Below are 20,758 nucleotides of genomic sequence, written 5' to 3' on the forward strand. Positions count from 1 at the left end.
ATGAGTTGGTAAATGGCCACAAGATGTCATCCATTAGCCTCATGAAGGTTGAAGGAGCATTCGTCAACCTGAAAGGCATAACCAACCATTCAAAAAGACCCACCTTGGTTTTGAAGGCAGTGTTCCACACATCGGAGGGTTCAATTGGTACCTTGTGATATCCAGACTTCAAGTCGATGTTGCTAAAATATTTTGGCCCCTTGATTTGGTCCAGAAGGTCATCAATCTGTGGGATCGGGTACCTATTTCGAATAGTGATCTTGTTCAGCCCCTGATAGTCAATACAAAGTCTCCAATTCCCATCCTTCTTCTGTACCAACACGATCGAGCTCCCACAAGACGATGAACTCAGCCAAATGTGACCATTCTGCAGCAACTCCTAAATTTGCCTCTTGATTTCATCATCCTACATACGGAGCGTTGATAGATTGGTCCATTGGGTAACGATGCACTTAGGGTCAGGTCGATGGAGTGCTTGACCTGACAGTGCAGAGGCACCCCTGCAAGGGAGGTGAAGATGTCCTCATACTCCTCCACGACCTTGTCTATCTGTTATTGTCTTGCAGAGGGGACCTATCTGGAGGTTGTGGCCACCATCTTCTTCTTTCCTTGAGATCGTATCATCAGGAAAACAAATTTCCTGGTTTTGGAAATGAGCTTACTACATTTTTTTGCAATAACCAGAGAGATGGCAGTAGATTTGCTACCTCTAGTATCCTGTACAACTTATTTCGCAATGTAATAATAACAACGCGAGGCCTTGACTCATACACATCATTTCGCTTCCACAAGTATGGTTGGCCTAATAATACATCATGAACATCATGGCTAGCAACATCACATAATACCTCATCCGTGAAGGGCTTCATGCTGTATGGAAGGCGGCGTTGTTGGCTCACGCACAGATCCCATCCTTGGTGAAATCACTCGATGGTGTACGGTTATGGGTGTGTTGTGGTCAATAAACCCAGTTGGTTCACGAGCTCTACTATAATGAGGTTCTTTTGGCTCCCACTGTCGACAATGAACTATAGTGGGGAACCCTTTACCCACACCTGGGAGTGGAAGAGATGCTCCTCGTCCTTTGGATCTTCGGGTTCCTCCTTCTGGATCCTTTTGGTGGCAACACTGGCATTGGGTACTGCATCAATAATTTGCTTCCCTTTATCATTCCCCTTAGCAGGTTCTGACTCAGAGTCAAAACATGCATCGGATTCTGAAGCCTTCAACTCAGCTACCAGTGACTGCTTGGCCCGACACTCACTTGTGTTTTGGGTGGAGCCCTTATGGAACTCACACCACTTTCCCATGTCCTTCTTTGGCTTCGAAGTGTTGTCCTTTGCTTGTGGCCTTGGCAGGTGGCCCTGGGTTGTCCCGCCTTGGATTTGTCCTTTATTCTGTGATTTGGGGGCACCTTACCCTTGCTTCGAATTCACATATCCAAAGTCTTTCTTCTTTTGTTTAAACTTCTGCTCGATCTTGATAGCGTATCGGTATGCCATACCAAGCAAGGAGTTGTCTAGGAACTCCATCTCATCCTGGATTTATCTATGTAGGCAGCCGCAGTACTTGAATTCCAAATGTTTCTCAGAATCCTTGATACCAAACTTTGTGTGAAGGGTATGAAAAACAATGGTAAACTCTGGCACATCTTGGTCCCTTCCCTGCTGTAGCGTGGTCCACTTTATGTATTTGTCCTTGTAGCTATTGACAGGGTAGTATTGCTCCTTGATGGCGTCCTGAAAAGAATTCCAAGTGGGAGCGACTAAAAATAGTGAGGTCATACTTTCATCCTTCTTGTCACAATAGGTTTCCCACCAATCCTTGACGTGGGGGAAAGCTTTGATAAGAGCAAAAGTAATCTTTTCCTAGCTGTAAAAATCATCAATAGAAAAATAACCTTCTAGTAGATTCAACCATTTATCTACGGTGTCTGCATCTACTTTCCCTCAAATATTGGAATTTCAAAGTCTACTTGTACCTTAAATTTATGTAGCCTCCAGAGTAGCTGTTGGATGTGGATGCACTACCGGTGGGCAACTGTTCAATGATCTACGCAAAGTTATCCATCATCGGGTTCCTTTTTTTCTCAAGGGCCTCCTCGAGCAATATTTTGATAGGATATCCTTCTCCCTCATCTTTATTTTCTTCCCCCATGGGAGGCCATCGGGATTTACGAGGTTGGTCTTGCAAAGGTTCGACCAGTTTGAGCCCTAACTCCTTATATCGTGACCTCGTTCCGGACATACAAAGAAAAACAGAGAAAGAGCAGACTGCTCTGATACCACTGATCCAAATTTAAACAGGAACACAAAAAATTACAGATATAACCATAAATACATAGATGTAGTAGAGATAACATTTCCTTTCATTAATATCAAATAATGAAATATGTTTATAGACAGAATGGAAATGAGACTAGCTCGGGCAATGGTAGGTTATCTCTTAGAAAATATGTGGTAGCTGCATGCCTCTGAACTGAATTACAATGAGGCTCAAGGGCCTTTCTATTATTGAACAATAAGAGAAAACCCTAAACAACCAAAACCCTAACCCGAGGAGATGTAACACCAAGAGTTTATGGGCCCTGTTGGGGTTAGTTGGGCAACCAACTTTCTGGGGCTGTAACTTGGTCATATTATCTTCGTTTGAAGCACATGATACCTCATTGGAAAGATCTCTCCGAGGACTACAAATAAAGTGCAATTTCAATGAAATTGCCCAGATGAATATTGCCAAAAAAAACGTCGTTTAGGGCCTCAAAAAATCTCTGGAAGTTCAGGACCCGAAAAACTGCCAAAAATAGTAAATTGTGCTACAATTAAGGAAACTGGAAAAAAAAATAAAAAAACAAAACAAAAACAAAAACTGACATAATAATGGTGAGGGTCCAAGTGGAATAGGTGAGTGGCCACCAATATCCACCTGGATCATGTATGCATGTAGAACAACTGGGAAATTTTTGTGGGAAAGCTTCAACATTGTTATGACTCTAGACAAAATTCATAGGCATCAAGGAGATGATTTGAGACAAGTCTCTTTTCACAATCTTTTAACCAATATTAGAAATGTAAAGCCTTTTCTCGTTGATTGGCATATTCTTATGATGCATGTTGATAGTTTCTTGGATCGACGGGAAAGGGCTTTGTTTGACTCTTTTGTTCACTTATTTGCGATGAATAATTTCTTCAATTTGCACAATCAAAAAATGCTTAAATCGTTAAATTCTCCTATTACGAGATGTGTTACAGAATATAGTAGAAGAACATAAACTGGTGATATTCATGGTGTTTTATTGGAGTATGAAGTATTGCTATGTCTTGGAGAGCGCATGATGTTAACATGTAATTTGTGGGTTGAAAATGGCCTTGTTAATGGCGCACTTGGATATATTGAAATTATTTTCTTTGCGCCTAGTTCAAATCCACCACAACTCTGACAATTTGCTACAGTTATGTTTGAAAATTATTGTGGTGTTCCATTTGATAGGGATTCTCCAATTCTTATATCGGTTTTGCTTATTATTACGAGGAATATCAGACATATTCATTTGAAAATGGGATGGGCATTGACAATACACAAATCACAGGGGATGACTTTGTAACAAGCCACTATAGATATCGGATACAGAGAGATGCAAGGTCTGACATTTACAACTATATCAAGAGTGAAATCAATAGATGGTTTGTGGATTTCACTGCCTTTTTCTTTTCAACGTTATGCAAAAATGCAAGACAAGGCATATGTTACACTTAGAAAGAAAGAGGAGGAATGAATGAAATCAATATCATTTTTGGGGTATTTATCTTGAATACAATTTACTATTCATGAATTATTTTTTTATTTGTTGTTGTTACTTGCAATTATTTGTATGCAACTTCATAAGTTCTTTGTTCTACTTGTTGTTGTTTTCAACAGATCTGTTGATTGGTCAAGTAATTAAATTAATCATTTGGGAGCAATTACATGTGATAATAAATTTTTTGCGGTGTTTCTTTTGTTTCATTAGTTGAATTGTACTTGTTTCCGTTTTTTTCCCTCTTTCTTTTGAATCCTGTTCATTTATGTTCGAAAATGAAAGAACCAAAATCATAAATCAATAGTTTTGTTTCTGTTTATTTGTTTTGATTGAATGTAATGATTTTAATTGTATCTTTTTTCCAATGATTCGAAGATATGGAGAACAATGGTGGTCTATATTATATCAAAGAGATTAAATCTATTGCGGAAACCATTAATTTTGTTACCTTTATTTGTGCAAGGTTTGATAGAAGACATGAATTCCATCCTGATTTTGTCGATGAGCATATCTGTGTTTTGAATGGAATGAAATCAGATGTTGAAACTTTATATCATTTGCACCAAAGACAGTCAGGGAGGAAAATGAGAAGGAATTGGCTTCAAAGCATTAAGTATAATAATCATTATTCTGTTGATTTGAATTGGTGTTGTTTTCTCCATCGCTCTGGGTGTGTTTCGAAAGAGATCGGTATCAAATAATTATGTTTTGGTCGAGAGTTGAAAGTTGGATTTTGTTTTGGAATGTGTTTTTATTGTTAGAAATAAAATATACCTCATTAAAAATATGTTTTTTTATTTCTTTCAATGTTAGTAAATTCTGCATTCTTGTCATTGGTCCTGTAATGTTTAAAATTCGTTATCATTCTTTTATCGCATTGCGACAAAGATTGTTGGAATCATCCTATGTTAACCATCATCAACGATTGTTAGTGATTCACAACGTTTGTCAATTATGAAGAAATTTATGTTCCTTTCAATGCCTTTACTTTTTCCTACGGGTATACTTACTCTGAAATATTTGTATTTGTATTTTTTTTTTGGTACGATTATTTCAATTTTATTTTAATAATATTGTCAATAATAATTTTTTCCATGTTATAAATAGTATTATTATTAATAGTATCAATGGTTAATGATAATACAATCATTCTTTCTTGTTAATTTACATTCTTAATTAAAAACATTTGACATTGTTTTCCTTTCATCATTAACATTATTTATTATTGATGCTAATTTTTAATCTTATTATTTATTAATAGTAATAATAATAATAATTTTTTATTATTATTAATGTTTTTGTTTTTGTTTATTATTATTGATAAAGAACAACATTATTAATAATATTCTTAATTTATTTTATTAATTAATTTGTATTTCTATTTTTATTTTAAATAATTATTATTAAACTAATATTACTATGAATATTTAAAAAATACTTGTTATTCAATTAATATTTTCAATTACCTTTATTAATATATTTCTATTTTTATTTGTTAATATGTTTAATTAACGTTATTATTATATTTCTATGATGAATAATATTATATATTTAACTTATTAATTTTTATTAATATTTTTTAGTTAATTTTATTAATCTAATGTTTATTTTATCATATTTAAATAATTTGTATTTACTTTTTTATTAATTTTATTTAACCATTTAATTTAATTTATTAAATTGTGTTTAATTATTTTTTATGATGTTTGTATGCTATTATTTATGTCTAAGATTATTTTAAATTGTTATTCGTTGATTTATATTCATTTATTATTATATAATATTATTAAGATATAATATTAAATATTGTTACTGCTCGTTTTTATCAATCACATTTATATTAATATAAATGTAGATGTGCTAGTCATATAGATTATAGATATTATATTTCTAAGCATATAATGTTTGTAATTATTTCATTTTTACTTAGAGACAAGATTAAATTAATAAATAAATTACATTTTTTAAATAATTTTTATTGATGAGAAATTATTCAATAAAATAAGAAGACTAAAAATTTATATTAATTAATTTAATTTGTGGAAAATCCATGAAAAAACCAAACCAATAACTAAATAAATGATAGCCTTTTAAATTCATTCAATTTTTATTTTTTTCCATTGTTATCAATTAATGTCTTTTATGTAGGGAAGATGGACCATTTTTATAGTTAAATTTTGGAAGGTTAAAAATGAGATTGAAAATATTGTAATTTTTTTTATAAATAAAATTTTTGATCGCATATTTATTAATATGTATTTTAGTATTATATAGATTATTTATTTATATAAAGAAATTTATAAATGTTAATTATTTTATTTATTAAAATAATATTTAATATTTTTTTATAAATAAAAAAAATTATGAATGGGTTACCGTATTATATAGATTATTTATTTATATAAAGAAATTTATAAATGTTAATTATTTTATTTATTAAAATAAAATTTAAGATTTTTTATAAATAAAAAAAATTATGAATTAGTTACCATTAGTATAAGAAGGGAAGGATTATAATTGGTTTTGGAAGGAATTTTTTAAGAGGAAAACAAATGAACAAGTCATTTTGTTTTTTTGGATGGAAGTTGAATCATGAAAAGTTATATAAAGTATTATTGGTTATTAAGAATTTTGAAAACATGGTATTAGAAAAATTAAAGTACTTTTTTAGAAGTCATTATTTTAATTAGTAAAGAGGTGGAGAGTTTTAAGATCGTTGAATATTATCAAATTTTCATATTAATGAATATAAAGGTGGATAGTTGAGAAAATGTAGCATGTAGAATTATAACAGATAATTAATATTAGAAAAAAATGGATGTCATAGATTTTTTAAAATATGCACTTTATTGTTATGCTTTTAAACTAGAAACTTAAAGATATAATATGAGATCATTTTCAACTTTATTTTAAATATATTTTGATTTAAATTATTTATAAATATTAATGAATAAATAATATATTTTAAAATTATTTTTTCCTTCAATAAAATGGCAATGTTAATTTCCTCTTTCCATAAAATATTTCTAATTCATGATAAATTTTGAACCCATTGGACAAGTTCTCAATGTGATATTTACATTGAAGGAGAGACAGTTGGTCCATACCCATATCACTACCATCACAGTTGGTCCATACCCATATCACTACCATCAACCAAAGGTTCAATACTTGTAACAATGTAATCCTAGATTCCATAAAATGTTTCTAATTTATGATAAATTTTCAACCCATTGGAAAGGTTCTCAATGTGATTATTTACATTGAAGTAGAGAATTGATCCATACCGATATCACTACCATAAATCAAAGGTTCAATACTTATACCAATGTTATTGGTTTACATTTGGCTATTTTAATTAACGTTATTACTTTTAATCATTTTAAAAATATAATAAATTTAATTAAGGTTTAACTTATCAAAATAGTTGCGATAATTAGAATATTATTATAATTACAAATTAAGTGAGTGATGAACATCTATAGTACAACATCCACTCTCACCTGAATCTTATCATACCCACTATGGATGCCAATTGATAAGATGAGCACAAAGAAAACCACCGCTTGAACTAGATATAACTTTTCATACCCGTGATCCACCCCATTTGATAGAGAAAACATGGACAATCCCTTGAACTAGATAAAATTACACACACATTATTTTATTTTTTTAATTGTATTAAGTAAATGTAAAAAGGGTGAATTGAATGAATAATGATAAATATATAGATCTAGAGTGGTAAGGAAGTCACTATTAAAAGTTTAATTTATTAATATAAAAGAAATGAGAATATATAAATATCTTTGATTCATAACCATAAGATTATAATTTTTAAGTGTATATAATTTTCTATTTTCGAACACGGTTTCAAAACTTTTAACCTAATTGTCACTAACTATTGAATGGATGGTAATGGATTTAATCTCCATCAAATGCTTTAGAATATTTTTAGTAATAGTTATAAATCAAAAGGTTGAGATTGACCTCAAAACAAGTTATGATCATTCTATTTTTTTAATTAATTTGATTAATTAAATTTTTTTATATAAATATGAGTTATGGTTTTTTGTACATGTAGTATTAGTAAACCATAGTATTAGCATATTGCATTATAAGAAATTTTATTTACAGATTAAGAATCTCCATAGTAAAGTGGAGTTGAATCTTGAAAATTAAAAATCTTGTTCATATTTTCAATTTTGGCAATATGAAATGTATCATAAGGTATGGATTTTGTTGTCTACATGTGTTTACCAATAATATACTTTATATAACTAAAAAAAATTATTAAAAAAAATTGTTCTACCACCTTTCCATAAAAACAAACCAAAACAAGAGCCACTAGGTAGCGATGTCACTTGTCTTTTGTTTTATCACACATTGTCACCATGTGGTTTTTGTTCCGGCATAATTATTGTTATGCAAATTTCTTTAGTTTCAAAAATAGTTTCGAAAGTACATGCATATTAATGAGCTTGGTGTGCGTAGACTAATGTAGTGTATGCAAGCAAATGAAATTACACTAAATTTTAAGAGTGTAAGACATTACTTCCTAATTCAGTAATAGAAGCACTATTTTTTAAACTTACCACAAATATTACATGCTTTAATATCAAAACTTAATTGTTATTTGGTTTCGAAAAATTTAAGGTGGAAAATAAATATTTTGAAGTGCATGAAAAAATTTACACCAAATATTTATGACAACACTTAAATAGCATGAATAATAATAATAATAATAATAATAAAATAAAAAAAAATTAAACATTTTCCCAATTAAATTATAGGATGTATTTTGCAAATTAATAAAATTAAATTATCACAAATAAATAAATATAAAATTAATATCATATTAACATTTTTTCAGATGTAAAAATAATATTATTAAACTAATTATTTTAAAAATGATAAAATATATCTAAAACAATATAATTCCATCATCACCAAAATATCTTTAAAATAAAATAAATAAAACCCTCGCAATTTTGAGCTTTGAGCTTTGCACTAATTAGGAAGATCCTTACAAAGTCATTTAGATTATTAGAAAATAGAATCTTGAAGAAATAAACGAAAAGGCATGTGAAGAGTGATCCCATTTCTCATAATGGACTTCCGTAACTTACCAGAGATTTAATTAGTGATTAATCCCAGCAAAGTGTCTGGTCCAAAATCCACCTCATCTGCAACCCTAGCACCAATCATTCAGAAAAACGTTTTTTGGATTTTATTTTTAAATACACTACGAGACTACCATTGGAGAAATTAATGAGCGCATTCAAAGTGCTTGTCGAATTCACAGAATATTGATGTGTTCGACCATCATTTTCTTCTTGGTCATCGTATTGAAGAAAAGTAAAAAGAGTACTCAAAGAAACGAATCCAATATATAAGTTCTCAGGCCATTTCTAGAAAACCTTAAGATATATTATATGCATATACAACATTTACAATATTGAAATTCTCAACAACTATTACAATCGTTGGACTTAGAGGACTCTAGGGGGTAAAGAAAGTAATCAGAATAATTGGAAAAAGTAGTATTAGAAAAAGTGGTACTCTAAAGCTAGTAAGACTCCAGGTCTAGATAATTAGCTAACACAAGACTTTGAGAGGGATTAAATTTCGTACTTTTTTAGGGATGAAATTCCCTTACAAATATAACATAATACACAAGTCATTGTCAAGTAGGTTGTGGTGAAGCGGTAAATCAAGGAAGGCTTCTTTACAAAGACTTGGGCTCAACCCTATAAAAAACACTTTTCTCTATTAACATGACCAATATGTTGTGCTATCTTGTGATATCTCATAGTTAAGTGAGCCTTTGGGGTTTGTACCATGCATGAACACAAGAAAAACCAAACTAGTAATTATAAAAACAAGAAAAACCAAGAAAATACTTAAGTGGTGGTTTGAAAACTGATTTTCTTTTTAAAGAAAACAAAATATATGGAAATACTTAAGACACCAAGAAAATAAATACTTAAGTGGTGATTTGAAAACTAAAAACTTTTAAAGAAAAAAATATATAGGTGTTATAAACATATTTTGGCACTGCAACCCCAATCACATATGTCCATAAACCAAGGGCTTTTAAACCCCTAAAAGTATTGTTTCATACCCTAAAGGAACAAGGTCAGCTAATTACATTATTTCCCAGAAGTTCTCCTTAAAAACGGCTCAGAACTGGTCAAAACCGGACCATACAGACTACTCCATGCTGAGGGTGCGATGCATCTCACCTGTTACACATAGGGGGTGTGATGCATACTGAAAAGCCCTTCTGTAAGGCACGATGAGCGAGAGCAGACAAATGGCAGAAGCAGTTTGCTAGGTGGAAACTCAAAGAATTTTCTAGAAACTGCTCATATGACACTTGCCTCTCTGAATTCACCCAGGGATGAGTAAGAGATCATGAAATCTCTAAGTGGAACCAAGAACTATCAATGAAATGACACTAATCAAAATCCCAGAAGCTGACTCACTCTTCTGCAAACATCTATATATGGATCCCTCATCCTAGAGATCCAAGAGGCTGGAATTTTGTAATTTGTAAGGAAGTGTTGTTAATTTCTCTTTGAAGACATTGTATTGTTGGGTGATCTTGCTTTGTGTGAGTTGAAGAGGGCTTTCATACTAGGAGGATGATGCTAAATCAGACAGCTTGGTTGTAGTCCTCTCTTCTACTACTTCTATCAATAAAGCTATTTGAGTTTTCCTCCATATATTTTTATATCTCTGAATCTTGTATTTGTATATGCATTTGTATGGTTAATATACATATGATCCTATATTGTTTATGGTTATAGATCTCTATGCATTGATGGTATTTTGCTGCCTTGACTCTACAGGTGTTCTTTGAAGCGGGACAAGTGAGAAAGGAGTGGCGAAAGCTCTATCAAGGGAGAGAGGAAACAAGCAAGGATACCAGCGAAAGACTGAGGTTGGTACTCTCTTCTTTTCTCTCATCTATCTCTCATAAAGGAAAACACAAGTAACTTTAGTTTGTTTGTTTCTAAGATAGCTACCTGTCTTAGTGGGACTAGCAACTCTGAATGGACACTAGTTTTCCCGATAACAAAATGGTGACTCCACTGGGGAGCGAATAGTTTGTTTGTTTTGTTACTGTTGTTTGCTTTATAAACCACAGACGGAGCCTAAAGTTAAGCCAGCTAGCCTTCGAACTGCTTTTGCTATGCAACTGCAAAGTAGATCAATGCTACTTCAGTCAATCTCCGGGTTGGTTTATGAACTGAACATCTAACCTGCAAACATCCTAAGTGCCCTGGTGGTAGCTCAAATAACCTCATTAGATCAGCCCTTATACTTTGTGTTTACTGACAATCCTTAGCTCAGCCTAAATCCCTAAACTTAGCTGCAAACTGTGAGTGCAAACCAAGCTCAGTCTCGTCCCTGGACCATTGCACTATCTCTCATTGGCAATCTAGATGCATCGCACCTCCCGTGTGTTGCAGGTGAGATGCATCCCTATTTATCTATGTTACAGGTGCGATGATTGAGTAAGACTGTTTCTGCCTCCAGATTTTGGTTTTTTCTTCATTGACTTCAACTTTATTCAATAGTTTTGTTGTCTATGATTAGTATATCACTGTTGAAGCCTTCTCCCTTTGCATTATTCAGCCTCCATTGATAAAGAATTGCGAATTTTTTTATGTATTTTTTATCATTTGAAGTTTTCTTTTGCAAACAGTAGCTTAATTAAACTGTCATCTTTTGATTTGAAAGTGTCGCAAGTGTCGTTTTCAGTCAAGAAAAAGAGTGCCGTAAAGTCTTCCTCTTTTAGATTGTCGATTACACTTTTGCCATTGTATTTGATTTGAATTAATAGTATTTCAAGTGTTGAAAGCAATTTTAAATTTGAAATCGCAAAGTGTCGTCTTAGTCTTCCTTTTGTTTTTTGAATTTGAAATCGCAAAGTGTCATCTTAGTCTTCCTTTCATTTTTTGAATTCGAAATCGCAAAGTGTCACCTTAGCCTTCCTTTCATTTTTTGAAGAAAAAAATTGTTAGTACTGTTGCTTTGAAAGAAGATAGTTCATACCTGTACTTAGTTTTCTTTTGTCATTCTCACATTAAGGAAACTGAAAAACAACACATGCATGTGCATTTGCTTTTAGACTGCATGCTAAAATTGATTTAGGAAAAGTGCATCTAGTATGTGCTCTCTGATCTATGTTGAAAGAATTTCATTTCTCTTTCCTTAGTAGCTAGGATTTTCATTGCAAAAAGAAAGTAAACGACTGTTTATCATCTTAGATTGCATATTTAGGAATTGTATATCTACATCACGTGGTGAACCTTAAAGGCAAACTTCTTAAGAAAGATCAACTGTAAAATAAACCTCAATGAACATAAAAACGCTTTGGAACCTAACGCACGACATCTAGAAGTCTAGGGTAGAGACGTATTCTCGGGTCGTAAAGCCTGGTAACTATTGCTTTCATCGTAGGTTGGGTGATTCCTCCTCTTTGAGATGACAAGTGCCAGTATGGACTTGTGCTCCCACGTACTGTCGAATATATATAGGGAGACCACAATAGGCTACATCTTTTATCCTTAGGAAGCCGTGTCTGCCACCCTATCAATCACAATGCACTGAACACAGCATTTAGGAAGATTGACTAACGTACCATAAAAATTATTCTACAATTTTGCGATTGGTTTGGTAATCCCTCTGTCTAGATTTCCAAAGTAGTCACTTTCATTCCTTTTTAGACTCCTTAAAAGAAAAGGTCCATCTGAGCACTTGTCACTTTAGGCTCATTAAAAATCGAAGGTGACTAGAGTCATATTTAGCTTTTTCTTGACTCTTAAAAATTGAAAAAAAAAGTTGTGTCAAAGCGTCATAAAATTTATTTTAATCGTAATAACGTCATTGTTCCCTCGTTGGTCTTAGGTTGAGAAAATGGAGTCTACCAATCAAGGATTTCCCCTTGGGGGAAATCCTAGTCCCTTCTCCTCTTAGGGAGATGTTGGTGCTCCACACATGGCTACATTGTCCCTTCCAGGACTCACAATTGGCCTGCCAGTATGGCTTTTCTCGACCTCTGTCATTCAAAACACCGCAATTCCTCAGCAATCAAATCAGCAACTAGATGATACTGAAGTTGCTCCCCCACCTTCTACTTCGTTTGTTTCTCCCTCTCCTTCTTCCTCTTCGCTTGGTGAAGCTAGTAACGCTAAAAACCAAGTAACTAAGAAGAAGAAGAAAGGGAAGGAGAAGAAGAAGAAGAAGCCAGCGGTGAAAGGGGACAACCATGCATCGTCTGGTGAAAATCCACACACTGCACCATCCAAACCTAAATCTCCATGTGTCATTTGCAAGGGATACCACTATCATCGAGATTGTCCCTACATCCCATGGATCTTGAGGGACTGGTCTCCCCACTTGCACAATCTGGTGTTTTCAACCTCTGACGATCATGTTGAAAGCACACCATCAACTAGTGAAAACAAAGCCAATGGGAGGAAAGGAAGATATAAATTTCCTTGTAGACTGTGTGAAGGCAATCATGCCCTCCACCGTTATCCTTTCCTAAACGAAACTAAAAGAGTTTTGGATAACCGTCCTGCTTCACCGCAGCGACTTCCTCCTGGATACAAGAAACTCTTGTCGAGTTCATCGCTAGTTGAAAATCTGACTGACACACCTTTGTTGTCAATCGAAGCACCTATCATTGAAGATAAACCCTCTAAGTCCACACCAGACTAAAGTCAACAGGTCGAGACGACAGTCGACCCAGTCTTGTCTTCAGAAGGTCCACCTTCAGATGATACTGTCACCAAAGAGAATGAGAACGATGCCATTAAAATTCTTTTCGTTAACACAAAATCCGATGAACATGGGGGCAATCTACCCATTCCTTTACCGCAGGAAGGAAGTTCATCATAGATTTATCGGGCCATTTATTCGGTCCCTCCTCCAAGCAATCTAGTCATTTCCTTCGATTGGAATCTACTAGGGAGACCCTGCCTACCATCTAATGTACCATTCCGAATCATAGTACAAGCTTACAGAATGATCATGGTTGGTACTATCATACATGAAGGGGCTTTTGTGAGTATACTTTCCTCAACTGCTTGGAAAGCACTTGGTTCACCATTACTTCTGCCCGAGATTCGAAATCTGACAGGCTTCAACAAACGAACCAGTCGACCGTTAGGGATCCTTCCAAATCTGCCTATAACTTTGAGAAGGAAAACCGTTCATCTAAACGTGATGGTAGTCCAAGTGCCTCTAGATTATAATCTACTCCTTGGGTGTGACTACATTTATAGCATGGGAGCTATTGTTTCCTCACTCTTTCGAGTGATGAGTTTTCCGCATGAAGGCAGAGTGGTCCACCTAGTTGACCAGCTTTCATTCCCTAGTTCAAACACAGCTATTAGTCAATTGCCATTCCTAACTGGTATTTTTGCACAAGGAATGTCTCATCAATCTCTAGTCTGTCCACCTGATGAGCGCAAGTGATTCAGCGATTGTGACTGAAACCCAGGGGGCATGTGCCCTAGTCTACCTCGACAGGAAAACCCCATATATAAAGTAGGTTTCCATGTAGGATATATGACTAGTCTGATACCCCTGTCCGTTTAGGAAAATGAATTTGGAATGGGAAAGGATTCCCCCATCAAAGGTTATGTGATTGGCACTGACAACAGTCACCCTCTGCCCATTTCGATGGACAAAGCCAAGTAAGTGTTTTGTCTTCTACGCGGATGGAACAATCTTGCTAATTCAAGAACTTCCGTATGGTAACCTGGAAACTCTAATTTATACCTGGGGGCGTGCAAACCTTTTTGCATGCATGTGAAAAACAACCTTTTATTTTCTTAGTTTGTAGGCTCTCAACCCTTTAAACTCATAGGTTGGTCGTTCCTAGCTTGCATACAAAAAGCTCCAGAGCAAAGTTGTGCATGGGGAAAGCTCCCTAAAAAATGAACCTCTTGATAAGAGACATCCTTATTATACAACTGGCACAAGCAGTTTTACGTGAAGTTCAAGTTCGTTAAAAAATAAACCTAGCAATGAGCAAATGTTCCCCTAGAGTTCAAGCTCATTAAAAAATGAACCCATCTTCAGTAAATAACCATTGCGATCACATAATTATCAGCTTTTGAACCTTGGTCGTGTTCTTACCATCACCTCCACTCTTTTTTAGCCGATCATACGCTTCCATTTGATTGTTTACCCTTTTTGAGGAACAGCTGCGACAAGTGATTCTATTAGCCACCTTCTTTACACTACCATGATTGAAAAGTTCCAAACCTTACCTGGAATCAGTTGTTATCCAACAACATCACTTGTTCCTCAAAAAACAAGTCTCCTTTAAGCTCTTTTCATCTAACTGTTAAAATATGAAAAGATTACCGGGCAATTGGCCTCTAAAACTTGTTAAAGCGATCGGAAGTGCCATCCATCCTCTATATTTTAACCTTTTTGGACTTGAGGGATCATTACACAAAAATATCGAGCGTTTGTCTTGTTCAGCTCGTTAAAACTATCGAAAAGTCATCCCTTTTGTATTATTTTATACTTTTTTGGGTTTAAGGGATTATATTACCAAAAAGGACCACTGGAGTTGCCTCTCCGTCTCTTTTTAGACTCTCTAAAATTGAAAAGGACCGAATTATCATTGTCATTAAACTCGTTAAAACAACAGCAACAAACTTGTCCATGCAGACAAGAGCGAGTTTCACTGTCGCTAGGCTCATTAAAACATAGCGACGAGTTTTCCCGAAGGGAAAATTATAGAACAAGCATATGTTATCCTCCTCAAGTTTGACAAAAATAAAGAGGTACTGGTCAGCAATGACTAGGGAAAAAGGGAAGAAAACTTGAATAACTTCATTGGTAGCAGGTCGCTCTTGAACATGACACTTTCACTCCATCACCATGATTGAGTCGAGTTGAGTTATTCCGTTCACCGGTCATATCACCATTGGTCCTTCGTACCATCCATTTTAGTCTCGCCGATATGTTGAAGAGAAGTCACTTAGAAAATTCACCAACCTAGCTAACACCTCATCCGCTGCAATACCTTCACTCTTCATTTTTCATGACCACCACCCTGAACCTTGTATCATCAGATCGTTTTCACCTCCACAAAATAATTTGCTTCGTTTTGTGTCGTAGATGTGGGAATCATTAAGGCCCTCCTATGATGGGTCACTTCTTGTCGACATCAGCTCATTATCCAAGAAGTTGACTCAAGAACAACCCTATCAATACTTTGAAGATTGCATGCCTCAATGGCAAGTTTCTGACTTCCGTCGACAGGTTTACATCAATGGCCTTCAACCGAAAGATTTTGCATGGTGTTCGACATCAACTCATGTATTCACACCATGTGAATTTTACTATAGTTCCTTGAGGGTCATCATCATTATCGGTGATTCCTCTTGCGCCTATTAACAGCTCACATCATTGGCTGGTAATCAGTTGATGTCTTTCCATGTTCGACATCAGAACATCTTTTCACGTGGATTGACTTATACTTCCAGTGAATATTGAACAAGTTTGAAGACCCCAGATCTAGTTTCATCCATCAGAGCTGCAATATATTCAGGAAAATAAAGACATCAAATGTACATCATTGCTTCACAGATAATCATCCAAGCTAAGGGATGATGGCTCTACCAGAATCATCAGTCTGCCACACAGACGGTTGTCTGTCCTATGTACATGAAAATGAATTTATAAAGCTGAGCATGGGAATGCCCACCTCATCTAGATCATGAAAATACTATGAAGATAATGTATTGTAGTGTATCTTATTACAGGTCACCTTCTAGTTCAAAAAATCTTGGATCCTCATAATAAAGCATTTCACCCGACATCAGAAGATTTACGACCGCATGCTTTAGGGGGCAACTGTTATAGACATATTTGGGCACTGCAACCCCAATCACATATGTCCATAAACCAAGGCTTCTAAACCCTTAAAAGTGTTGTTTCATACCCTAAAGGAACAAGGTTAGCTGATTACATCATTTCCTAGAAGTTCTCCCTGAAAAACTGCTCAGAACTGGTCAAAACTAGACCATACAAACTGCTCCATGCTAAGGGTGCGATGCATCTCACTTGTTACACATCGGGGGTGCGATGCATACTGAAAATCCCTTCTGTAGGGTGTGATGAGTGAGAGCAGACAAATGGCAGAAGCAGTTTGCTAGGTGGAAAATCAAAGAATCTTCTAGAAACTGCTCATATGACACTTCCCTCTCAGAATTCGCCCAGGGATGAGTAAGAGATCATGAAATCTCTAAGTGGAACCAAGAACTATCAGTGAAATGACACTAATCAAAATCCCAGAAGTTGACTCACTCCCCTGCAAACATCTATTTATGGATCCCTCATCCTAGAGATCCAAGAGGCTGGAATTTTGTAATTTGTAAGGAAGTGTTGTTGGTTCCTCTTTGAAGACATTGTATTGTTGGGTGATCTTGCTCTGTATGAGGTGAAGAGGGCTTTCATGCTAGGAGGATGATGCTGGATCAGATAGCTTGGTTGTAATCCTCTCTTCTACTACTTCTATCAATAAAGCTATTTGAGTTTTCCTCCATATATTTGTATATCTCTGAATCTTGTATTTGTATATGCATTTGTATGGTTAATATACATTTGATCCTATATTGTTTATGGTTATAGATCTCTATGCTTTGATGGTATTTGCTGCCTTGGCTCTACATGTGTTCTTTGAAGGGAGACAAGTGAGAAAGGAGTGGCGAAAGCTTTATCGAGGGAGAGAGGAAACAAGCAAGGATACCAGCGAAAGACTGAGGTTGGTACTCTCTGCTTCTCTCTCATATATCTCTCATAAAGGAAAATACAAGTAACTTTAGCTTGTTTGTTTCTAAGATAGCTACCTGTATTAGTGGGACTAGCAGCTCTGAATGGACACTAGTTTTCCCGATAATAATAGGGAAATACTTGAAACCATTGATACAAAGTCGAGATTATAACAACAACCAGCTTCACAGAAGATGACTTTAAATTTGACGAGTTTTGTTTGAATTAAAGCAACCATTTTTTTTTTCAGAAAGCCACAAAAAATAGGCAATGCACAAAGAACTTCATCTACAACAGAAACAAAACCCTCGACGTAAATATTTCATCTGAAATATGAAGAACACCTATAAACAAAGAAGAATGTGAAAGAATTAAAAACCTCGAGTAAGTTCGTAAAACCCTTGAAGAATGTTGTTGAAGCCATACCTGCAAAACAAAAATCAACATGTTAAAAGAATTTATGCAATTTGAGAAAGGACAATAACAAAATAATAAGGGAATGGACTACTCTTTACCTCAACAAAACTCTTTTACCAACAAAAACCCTCTCGGAATCCTGTATGGGGCACCAAAGGAGGAGGGCTATCAAAAAATGCGAAAGATAAAAAATCAAGGAGTTGTGGAACCATCATACCCCAGAAGAAAGTGATTCAATATTACATGTAGCTCTTTAAACTCTAGAAACCCAAAGTTTGTTTGCCACATGGAGCTCGTGACAGTCAGGAAAAATTTTAAATCCATTTGAATTATGCCACGGGAATACGACAAGGAATAATTATTAAGGAGGTGAAGGTGTGAAACACAATTATGGAAGACAATAAAAACCATACTGTTAAAAATGGAATACAAAGACTTTATTCATAAAAATGAGCAGCTTTCAGGTGAGGGATTCACCTAGAGATTGCCTCTCACAAAACGATCTACGAATTCATCATTCATATCAAAGAATAAATAGTTTACAAGAAAATAAAGAGGTTAGAACAACCACCTAGAAAATAGGAACAAATTCCTAATCTAAGTCTCACGTGTAACTAATGAACTGACTCATTCTAAGAATAAATTTCTCCATTAACTTTAACACTCCCTCTTAATGGAGAAAGGGTTCACTAGCACACCTAACATCTCCCTAAATAACTCTAATTTAATTCTTCCAAGAGGCTTAGTAAAAAAATATGCAGCGTTGTCACAAGTATTACAATATTCAATATGGATTTCCTTTGGCTGAATGTTCTCCCTAACAAAGTGAAGTTGTTTATCAACATGCTTTGTGTTTGTATGAAAAACTAGATTATTTGTAAGTTTGATTGAGCTATGGTTATCACATCTGATAACAGTTGCATCTTTTTGTTCTTCTTCGGCATCCTCGAGAAGTCTCCTCAACCAAACTACCTCACATCAACATGTTGTTGTGCACATTGCTTGATAATCTGCATTTGCTGCTCCATTCAATGACCCAGGACCAAATGTTGAATGCATAACCTGTTATGGATCATTGATCATCTAGATTTTGGCCCAATTTGAGTCTGAGAAACCTGTCAATCTAACATCAAATGAATCGATATATTTAATACCAAATTGTAAGGTTCTTTAAAGATACCTTAAGACGACTTTTGCTGCATCCCAATGATTTTGAAGTGGCTTTGACATGAACTGGCTCAATACACTAACTACAAAAGCCAAATCTTGCGTAGTTGTAGTCAAGTAAATTAGACTCCTAACTAGTTGTCTATACAGTGTTGCATCGACCTCCTTAGAACCATCATTATTCTAAAGTTTGGTATTCTGTTGTAAAGGCACTGATGTTTCTTGCACTGATCCATTCTAAACATTTTCAATAAACTCCTGACATACTTTCCCTGAGACAGAAAATTCTAGCCAAAATCCCTCCAGACTTCAAGACCCAAACAATAGTGTAACTCTCCGAGGTATTTCATCTCAAAAACCTATGATATCTTCTCCTTGATTTATTTAATGAGTTCATCAACATTTCTTGTAATGATAAGATCATCTACATATAAAGAAATCAAAACGATTTCCCCCTTTTCATTAAACACAACATACAGATTAAGGTCATTATTTCTTCTTTTATAACTATGTTGTAGGAAAAATGAGTCAATTTTATCATACCATGACCTAGGTGCCCGTTTTAGTCCATACAATGCTTCCTTCAATCTACAAACTAATTGTTCCTCCCCTTGTTTAACAAACCCTTCAGGTTGCATTAAATACACTTCTTCTTTTAATTCCCCATTTAAGAATGCAAATTTCACATCTAGCTAGTGTATCATCCAATGATTATTGGTAGCTAAGGAAATTAATAGTCTAATTGTTTTTAATTTAGCTACAGGAGTGAAGGTTTCCTCATATTCTATGCCCTCTTTCTGCAAGTACCCCTTTCCAACTAGCGTAGCTTTATATTTGTCTATGTTCCCATTTGCTTTAAATTTAGACTTGTATAACCATTTGCGACCTATGGGTTTTTTCCTTCAGGTAGTTCAACTAGATCCTAACTTTTGTTTTTATGTATTGACTCATATTCCTCTTCCATGGCTTTCCTCCATTCACTATATTGACTTCTTTATAATTATAGGATTTAACAACATTTAGCATACTATTTATAAGAGCATGATCCCTATATCTTGTTGGCAATTGAATTTTTCTACCTGATCTCCTGAGTGGTGGACTGGTTTCAAATCTATTATGATCATCCCTTGGTGGACTTGGCCTGCTACATGCATCTATACCATCCACATCTTCATTTTTCTGATGTTGTTGTTGCTATTGTTGCTGCTGTTGTTGTTGCTACTACTACTCATGGTTATCCCTATGATCACTTCCATCTTCCACCAGCAAAGGCTTGTGCCATTCTTCATTTCTTCTTTCATGGTTTACATCATCAACCTACTCATGGAATACCACACCTCTACTTACAAACACTTTATGAGTAGAGGGATTAAATAATTTATAAGCTTTAAACTCTGTGCACTACCCAACAAAAATGCATTTAATGGCCTTTGAATCCATTTTTTTCCTATCCTCTTTTGGAACATGAGCAAAAGATTTGGAGCCAAAAACACTTAAATGATTAATTGTAGGCTTAAAACCTAATAACTGTGAACTGTTTTGAACTGTTGAACTATCCCATGGTCC

This window comes from Pinus tabuliformis, chromosome 8, assembly GCF_031772625.1.
Source record: "Pinus tabuliformis cultivar Carrire ecotype Pingquan chromosome 8, CPIR1, whole genome shotgun sequence".
NCBI lineage: Eukaryota > Viridiplantae > Streptophyta > Pinopsida > Pinales > Pinaceae > Pinus > Pinus tabuliformis.